Source organism: Bubalus bubalis, chromosome 10 (assembly GCF_019923935.1).
Source record: "Bubalus bubalis isolate 160015118507 breed Murrah chromosome 10, NDDB_SH_1, whole genome shotgun sequence".
Classification (NCBI taxonomy): domain Eukaryota; kingdom Metazoa; phylum Chordata; class Mammalia; order Artiodactyla; family Bovidae; genus Bubalus; species Bubalus bubalis.
In genome coordinates this window covers 80,242,228-80,250,818 of record NC_059166.1, presented here as the reverse complement: position 1 = coordinate 80,250,818, position 8,591 = coordinate 80,242,228, and the positions used below count along the sequence as shown (strand labels likewise).

Sequence of the window (8,591 nt, the reverse complement as noted above, 5' to 3'; positions counted from 1 at the left end):
TGCATACGATTGTGTACAGTCTCCCAGCCTCGAGACGCACGGGAAGTTTAAGATATTCAAATAGCTTAGAGCCTCTCAGAGAGTTAGAAACTGTCAGAATAAAACTAGTAAAAGATTTCATTGATGAACCAATGCTTTTTGCCAAGTTTCCACATCCCCTGAATTGTATCCTTGAATGTGTGCTAATTAATATAGTTGGTATGTAGAAAAAATAAGTAGTGGCCTTGATGTTGGTAACTTTAGACCCTTAAGGTAATAAATTCTTTTCTTTGTTGTAAACCCATTACACATCCTCCCTATAGGAATGCAATTTTATCTTCGAAAGATGGCGCCAAACCTTAAACAATTACTCTTAGAGAAAATAACTCTTATGGTTGATAAGTCTTTGTCAAGAGTCATAAAATGTTAATAGGTCTTCTGGCCAGAAGATGATGTAAATCATCTAAACCATTTTTATACGATAAATCTGCAGAAAAGAAACCCTGGTTTTTGATAAGGATTAAAGACTGCTGACTTTGCATCCCCTATTATCCTCTATGTGTAACTTAGGGTATTAAAACCTGTGTTGAAAATAAAGCTACGGGCCTTGCTCGCCAACGCTTGGTCTCCCCATGTCATTATTCCCCTCAATTTTCAGATGAGTGTCCATCTGGAGCGCGGATATCCTCTGCGACCATTTATTTGCCTGGGCTTCGAAGACCCACTCGATAAGGTGTCTAAGGTGGGGCACCTTCCTCTATTCTAGAGGGCACTTGCAGCCTCCGTGGTCAGAGCTAACCTGGTGTCACGGGTTATATTGATTTTCCGCGTAAACCAAGCTACTCAGCTGCTTTTCTCCACTGAATTTTCCTACTGAGCTATCCTCATTCTATTACTCTTTATATCTTTGATGAATAAATAAATATATAAATAGGTCGCCTACTCCATCTTCCCTTCGAATACCCTGGATCAGCTGGGGCTGGACCTCTGCAGGTGGCGCCCGAGACAGGCATTTCGAAGGTAAATCCCCAACCCCATTCCCCCAGTGTTCAGTTTTCGGGACAGATAGGATCCCACTTAGGGGGCTGCAGATCCCCCTGTAGAATAGACAGGGCGAGAGGAGTGGGAAGTGTTGAAGAGTTAGAGAGAAAAAACGGTTTCTAAAAAGGCTGACAAAAAAGGCCTAATCTTTAGATAGCTAAAAGCAAAATCTTTTACTATCCTTAAGTTTCTGACATGGGCAACACTGAATCAAATGAAAGACAGCTCTTTATAGGAGTAATTTTACAGTTATTAAGTAAAAGAAGAATCAAGGTTAAAAAATCTTCCATTCAATCATTTTTTACATTTGTACAAGACCACTGCCCTTGGTTTCTACAACAAGGCACTGTTAACCTAGATATCTTGAAAAAACTAGGAAACAGCTAAGAGCTTATTGTGCTCAGCAAGGTTTGGAAAAAATCCCTACTTACACCTTTCCTCTGTGGAATATGACTAGAGATGTTTTAGATCCAGCTCATGAATTTGAAAAGGTACCTGTTAAAGAGGAAAGTAAAGTTGGAAAAGTACCTGTTAAACAAAAAAGCAAATCTGAAAAGGTACCTGTTATAAAGAAAAGTGAAAATGAAGAGGCTATACCTAGCTATCGACAGCTAAATGAATGGCTAGCCGCTATGACTGCCAATGAGCATGTAAAAGATAGGGATGAAAAGAAAGATCAGCTCTCCCCTCAATTTGAAAAAGGTTTAGAGGAAACAGCAGCTCGATGCCATTCTGATGAGGATTGTTTTTTTTTTTAGCTAAAGATGCTCCTAAAAGTTTAAGAAAACATCCCTAATCAGACCATCCGCTCCTAGGAGGTTGAGGGAAACATCCCCGATCAGACAGTTCGTAAGATTTAGTTACCAAACAGTTAAAGGATCTCCGGAACAGAAGAGGAAAACTTCGGGACGCTCCCATCCCCCTATGCCTCCTCCTCCATGTCAGGGGTAAAGGGCCACCGCTAGGAGTTTCCCGGAGAAGGATTTTCTCTAGTCCCAAGGATGAACTTGATCCTCACCTTGAGGCTTCTTTTCTAGTCCCCTCTGCAGTTTAGCCAGGGTAAAGAGGTTACAAAATAAATAAAAATATTCTCTAAAATTAAAAAAAAAATTAAAAATGGATTTCTCTGCATCTAAGAATAGACAAATATTTATTGACTGTGGAATATGATTAGAAATGTCCTGGACCTCCGTCACGAGGCTGTTAAATAGCCTATGGGGGAGGCTATAGAGGTGGATGGTGGTGAGTCTCCATTTACTGCACAGATCATATTTTCTGCCATTGAAAAAAAAAAAAAAAGGAGGGAGAAAGTGGTCTACCTCCCGAGGAAGGAGAGGGCTTACAGGACGCTGCGGCCGAGAGCCTGGCGAGCTCCCTCCCCCTCTGCGCAAACCTTTAAAAAACTTATCCACCACTTTCTGATTTAAGGCGACTGCCACCGCCTTCGATTGTGCCTCCCAGGACCCAGGAGTTCCCCACTTTGCCCCCAAATGCCTCCCAAAGTGTTGCCTAAGACTGAGGAAGATAAAAAGTTTTTTAAACAAAGGAGCTTTTAGTACACAATATGCAGAGCGTGCTCCTTGGAGAAAACTCCCTCAGGGGGGTCTCACCCAGGCTAGGAGAAAAGCGAAAAGGCAAGGAGATTTAATAACAATATTAACCCCTGATGTGCCGCTTACTCCAATTCCAACCGGAGTGGCTGGCCCCCTATCTGAGGACATTGTAAGATTTGTCCTGGGGCGTAGCTCGCTTTCTTTTCAAATAAAAAAAAAAAGAAAAAGAAATTTCGGTGGTGCATGGTGTAGTAGATTCTGATTATATTGAGAAATTAAAGTCTTGATCTCACTGCCTACCAAAACTGTATAAATTAATAAAGGTCAAAGAGTAACATAGCTTTTGCTTTTACCTTATTATCAGAAAAGAAAAAACTTGACTTCTCAAGCTAAGAGCCACAAAACATTTGAATCTAGTGATCTAGCCTTTTGGGTGCAGGAAATTACAGCTCCAAGGCCTTTAAAAGATCTTTTAATTCAAGGGAATAAAATGTCAAGACTGAGTTACAAGCAGTTATTTAGGCCTTTCAACATTTAGGAGACCACACCTTTAATCTTTTGACTGACTCCTGATATATTGTAGGGTTGTTTCCTCATATTGAGACTGCTAATATTCCAAAAAATAAAACTACTATCTTCTCCTTGTTATCTGATTTACAGAAAGATTAAACACAGAGATAAAAAATATTTTGTGGGACATAGAGCCCATTCCAGCTTGCCCGGCCCTTTACATGAAGGAAATGCTTTGGCAGATGCATTGACTAAAGTAATTGTTTTAAACTTAAATAAAAAGATTGATAAGGCCAAAAATTCTCACAAAATTCACCATCAAAATGCAGCTGGTTTAAGGTATAAATTTCATATCTCTAGGTAAACAGCTAGACAAATAGTTATGTTCCAATTGTAATTAATCACTTAAACGTAAACACACAGGGGCAGACTACAATGATGAGACACTAGATGCCTGAATTACAGGCTACGACTGGCCCCTGGTCAAGTAAAAAGGCCTCCTTACGGGAGAGTGAAAAAGGCCAGATGTGTTGCTAACTTGTGGGAGAGGGTATGCTTGTATATTTCTACAGAATGCAGATTCTCCGGTTTGGATCTCAGACAAATTCGTCATGTCACATTCCCCAAAGACCAGGTTCGCGGCGCGCACTCGCTCGCTCCCCCTCCCCCAGCCAGCTCTCGCCTCCATGCCACCAGCAGCGCCTCGCACCCACCTCGCTGCACCCCGTGACCTAGAGCAAAGAAGTCTGTGCAGCGAGTGAGGGCCAGAGAGGAAAGCGCGCCCGCGGAGTGCCGTCCAGACCAGCGTGGCCCCACCGGCGAGAGGGGACCGCCCTGAGCCCAAGCGGTGGCGGCTAGCCCTAAACCACGAACCCTGCCCCTCCGCCCACCATAGGCGCCTTGGCCCACAGCCTGCCGCTCGCGTTCTGCCTCCTGATGCTGGGGACACTGCTCCCCCGGGCTGACGCCTACAGCTGCTCCCTGGTTCATCTTGTTTAAACCCTCAATATAATGTTTGCTCCTTTGTAATGCTACAACATCCACCTTATCTTATGATGTAACCACTTATTGATTATGGTCTTGCTGTATTACAACAACTACAGGATTTAATGCAAACACGACGGTTTGTGGGCTTACTTATCTTGGGAACAGCAGCTTTGATAAGTGCAATCACTTCTGTTACTGTGGCAGCAATATCATTGACTCAACAAGTACATACTGCTCAATATGTTGATTCTATGTCCAAAAATGTTTCTTTAACATTGGCAACACAGGAAGCTATAGAGAGAAAATTAGAAATGAGGGTAGACGCCCTAGAGGAAGCAGTAATACATATTGGGACTGAATTGCAGGCTTTAAAGGTGAAAATGGCATTGTCTTGTCATGCTGACTATCGGTGGATATGTGTAACACCCCTGAAAGTAAATGAGACAGATTTTGAATGGGAAAAGATTAAAAACCATATTTCAGGTATCTGGAACAGCTCTGACATTGGTTGAGACGTAGGGAAACTTCACTATCAAATAGCAACCATGGAGCACTCCCGATTAGATTTTACTGCTGCTGGAACAGCAAATGATTTCTTCCATACTTTCCCTAACTACATCTCAGGAAAGAATATTCTGTCTAATGTCTTTAGCTATGCTGCGGTGGCTGCTTTAATTCTGCTTCTCATAATCATTCTTCCTTGTATTGTCAGGATTCTTCGGCAGAGTATTCAGAGGCTCGCGACTGAGCTACATCTGGCTGTTTTAAGAAATAAAAAACGGGGAGATGCCGGGAGCCGGCGAGAGACATTCCACTCGTGACAAAGGTCATGAGGAAGGAGGCTCGGCATACGCAAAGGCGGGATCGAGCCTCGGGAGTGCCCCCGGATATTCTCGAGCATCTACCCCCCAAAAACCAGAGTCTGCCTACTTTATTGCTTTGTGCTCTCACCTCTGACTTTACTGGGGGCTGTCCCCCACCACCATCTCCCTCTCTCTGTCAAAGAGTTAACTTACAGCTCCAATTAATAAAGTTCCTGGGCAATTAGGAGTGTTTAAATCCAAACCCCTCAGATGGCTCTCTAACTCGCCTGACAAGTTTACCCGGACACCTACAGCTATGCATACGATTGTTTACAGTCTCCTAGCCTCGAGAGGCACGGGAAGCTTAAGATATTCAAATAGCTTAGAGCCTCTCAGAGAATTAGAAACTGTCAGAATAAAACTAGTAAAAGATTTCATTGATGAGCCAATGTTTGTTGCCAAGTTTTCACATCCCCTGAATTGTATCCTTGAATGTGCATTAATTAATATAGTTGGTATGTAGAAAAAATAAGTAGTGGCCTTGGTGTTAGTAACTTTAGACCCTTAAGGTAATAAATTCTTTCCTTTGTAAACCCATTACACATCCACCCTATAGGAACGTAATCTTATCTTCGGAAGATGGCGCCAAACCTTAAAATAATTACTCTTAGAGAAAATAAGTCTTTGTTGATAAGTGCTTGTCAAGAGTCATAAAATGTTAATAGGCCTCTGGCCAGAAGATGATGTAAATCACCTAAACCATTTGTATACGATAAATTTGCAGGAAAGAAACCCTGGTTTTTGATAAGCATCAAAGACTGCTGACTTTGCATCCCCTATTATCCTCTATGTGTAACTTAGGGTATAAAAGCCCCTGTTGAAAATAAAGCTATGGGCCTTGCTCACCAACGCTTGGTCTCCCCATGTCATTCTTCCCTTTAACTTCCAGCTGAGTGTCCATCTGGAGCGCGGATATCCTCTGCGACCATTTATTTGCCTGGGCTTCTAAGACCCACTCGAGAAGGTGTCTAAAGTGGGGCACCTTCCACTATTTGAGAGGGCGCCTGCGGCCTCCGTGGTCAGAGCTAACCTGGTGTCACGGGTTATATTGAATTTCCGCGTAAACCAAGCCACTCAGCTTCTTTTCTCCACTGAATTTTCCTACTGAGCTATCCTCATTCTATTACTCTTTATTATCTCTAATTAACATTTGAATAGGTCGCCTAGCCGTCTCTCCTTCGAATACCCTGGATCAGCCGGGGCTGGACCTCGGCAATAATCAATTGTTGTTGTTCAGTCACTAAGTCTGTCCAACTCTGAGACTCATGGACTGGAGGACACCAGGCTCCTCTGTCCTCCACTATCTCCTGAAGTTTGCTCAAATTCATGTCCAGTGAGTCAGCGCTGCTGTCTAACCATCTTATCCTCTGCCACCCACTTCACCTTTGGCCTTCAATCTTTCCCAGCATCAGGGTCTTTTCCAGTGAGCCGCTCTTTGCAGCAAGTGGCCAAAGTATTGGAGCTTCAACTTCAGCATCAGTCCTTCCAAAGAATATTCAGAGCTGATTTCCTTTGGGATTGACTGGTTTGATCTCCTTGCAGTCCAAAGGACTCTCAAAAGTCTTCTCCAGCACCACAAATTGAAAGAATAAACTCTTTGGTGCTTAAAATTCTTTTTGGTTCAAATCTCACATGCCTAAATGACTACTGGAAAAACCATACCTTTGACTATACAGACATTTGTCAGCAAAATGATGTTTCTGATTTTTAATACACTGTGTAGATTTGTCATAGCTTTCCAAGGAGCAAGCATCTTTTAATTTCATGGCTACAGTCACCATCTGCAGTGATTTTGGAGCCCAAGAAAATAATCAATAGATGGATATGAAAGCAGGGGATAGAGAATGAGTTTGATGGGTATGTTGAACAGCAGAATGGTTCAACCCCCCTTGGATTGTTTATTAGTTTCAAGGAGGAAGTTAGTAAGGATATAGTGGAGAAACCAGACAACAAATTGACCAGTGATTGAAATTAACATCACCAAGGGGGGTTTGTGGACATCCTGTGATTCTAGATATGACATTCTAAAAAGAACACAACATCACTTTCTTAGCATTCTGGCCAGGAAGGTGTTACCTGAATATAGGCAAATAAATATTCAGGAATATTCTATGAAATAACTTTGCTATAGCCTTCAAAATATCAATCTCATAGACTAGTGAAATATTTCAGATGATAGAATACAAAGATGTGACAACCTCCTGAAATGTATGAGCCTAGACTAGTCTTGGTCTTGTACTGAAAGCAAAAAGACTATATGAACATTATGAGAAAATTGTCCAAAGTGTAATATAAATTGTTGATTTGATAAAACTGTTATATCAATGCTAAATTTACTGAGTGTGATATTGTAGCAATATAAGCTATTCAAATTTTTCTTATAACTTTTCTATAATTTGGAACTATTTTAAAATAAAAGATTAGAAAAAAGAAAACTATAAGAAATATATTATATTACTCTATTCCAATAGCTCATAGTACTTCATAATAGATTACTTCATGTAGATACATACATGCTATGCTATGCTAAGTCACTTCAGTCGTGTCTGACTCTGTGTGACCCCATAGACGGCAGCCCACCAGGGTCCCCCATCCCTGGGATTCTCCAGGCAAGAATACTGGAGTGGGTTGCCATTTCCTTCTCCAATGCATGAAGCTGAAAAGTGAAAGTGAAGTTGTTCAGTCGTGTCCGACTCTTAGCGACCCCATGGACTGCAGCCTACCAGGCTCCTTCGTCCATGGGATTTTCCAGGCAAGAGTACTGGAGTGGGGTGCCATTGCCTTCTCCGAGATACATACATAGAAGAACACATATTTACACCACATTTACACCAAATTAGAAAACCAAGTTGGTAATATAAATCAGTTAACTTTTTAATATAATTAATAGATTCATTTCCCCCACCGTGATCTAATTTATTTTAGTACGTGCATTGCAACTTTGTTCTGACCCTATCCATCTGCATCCATTCTAATTTCAATTGTTTTAATAACTAGCATTTTAAGTTATGGGCTTCCCGGGTGGTGCAGTGGTAAAGAATCCGCCTGCCAAACTGGAGACCCAGGTTCAGTTCCTAGGTTGAGGGGGCGTCCTAAGATGGCAGAGGAATAGGACGGGGAGACCACTTTCTCCACCACAAATTCATCAAAAGAACGTTTGAACGCTGAGTAAATCCCACAAAACAACTTCTGAATGCCAGCAGAGGACATCAGGCACCCAGAAAAGCAGCCCATTGTCTTTGAAAGATGTTTTATCAATGGTGCTGTATAGATGGAGAAGTCTTGAGGCTACTGTAAAAATAAGACTGAAAACCAGAAGCAGGAGGCTTAAGTCCAAATCCTGAGAACACCAGAGAACTCCTGACTCCAGGGAACATTTATCGACAGGAGCTCATCAAACACCTCCATACCTACACTGAAACCAAGCACCACCCAAGGGCCAACAAGCTCCAGAGCAAGACATACCACGCAAAATCTCCAGCAACACAGGAACATAGCCCTGAGTTTCAATATACAGGCTGCCCAAAGTCACTCCAAACCCATTGACATCTCATAACTCATTACTGGACACTTCATTGCACTCCAGAGAGAAGAAATCCAGCTCCACCCACCAGAACACTGACACAAGCTTCCCTAACCAGTAAACCTTGACAAGCCA

At 42.1% G+C, this 8,591-nt stretch overlaps 1 long non-coding RNA gene across 1 annotated transcript; it reads left to right on the top strand.

Moving 5' to 3' along the window:
• The first annotated feature begins 939 nt into the window (after positions 1 to 939).
• LOC123464622 lies at positions 940 to 2,778 on the top strand. Its single transcript, XR_006639653.1, has 2 exons — positions 940 to 999; positions 1,779 to 2,778. It is a non-coding gene; the product is annotated as an uncharacterized LOC123464622 (long non-coding RNA).
• Positions 2,779 to 8,591: the final 5,813 nt, after the last annotated feature.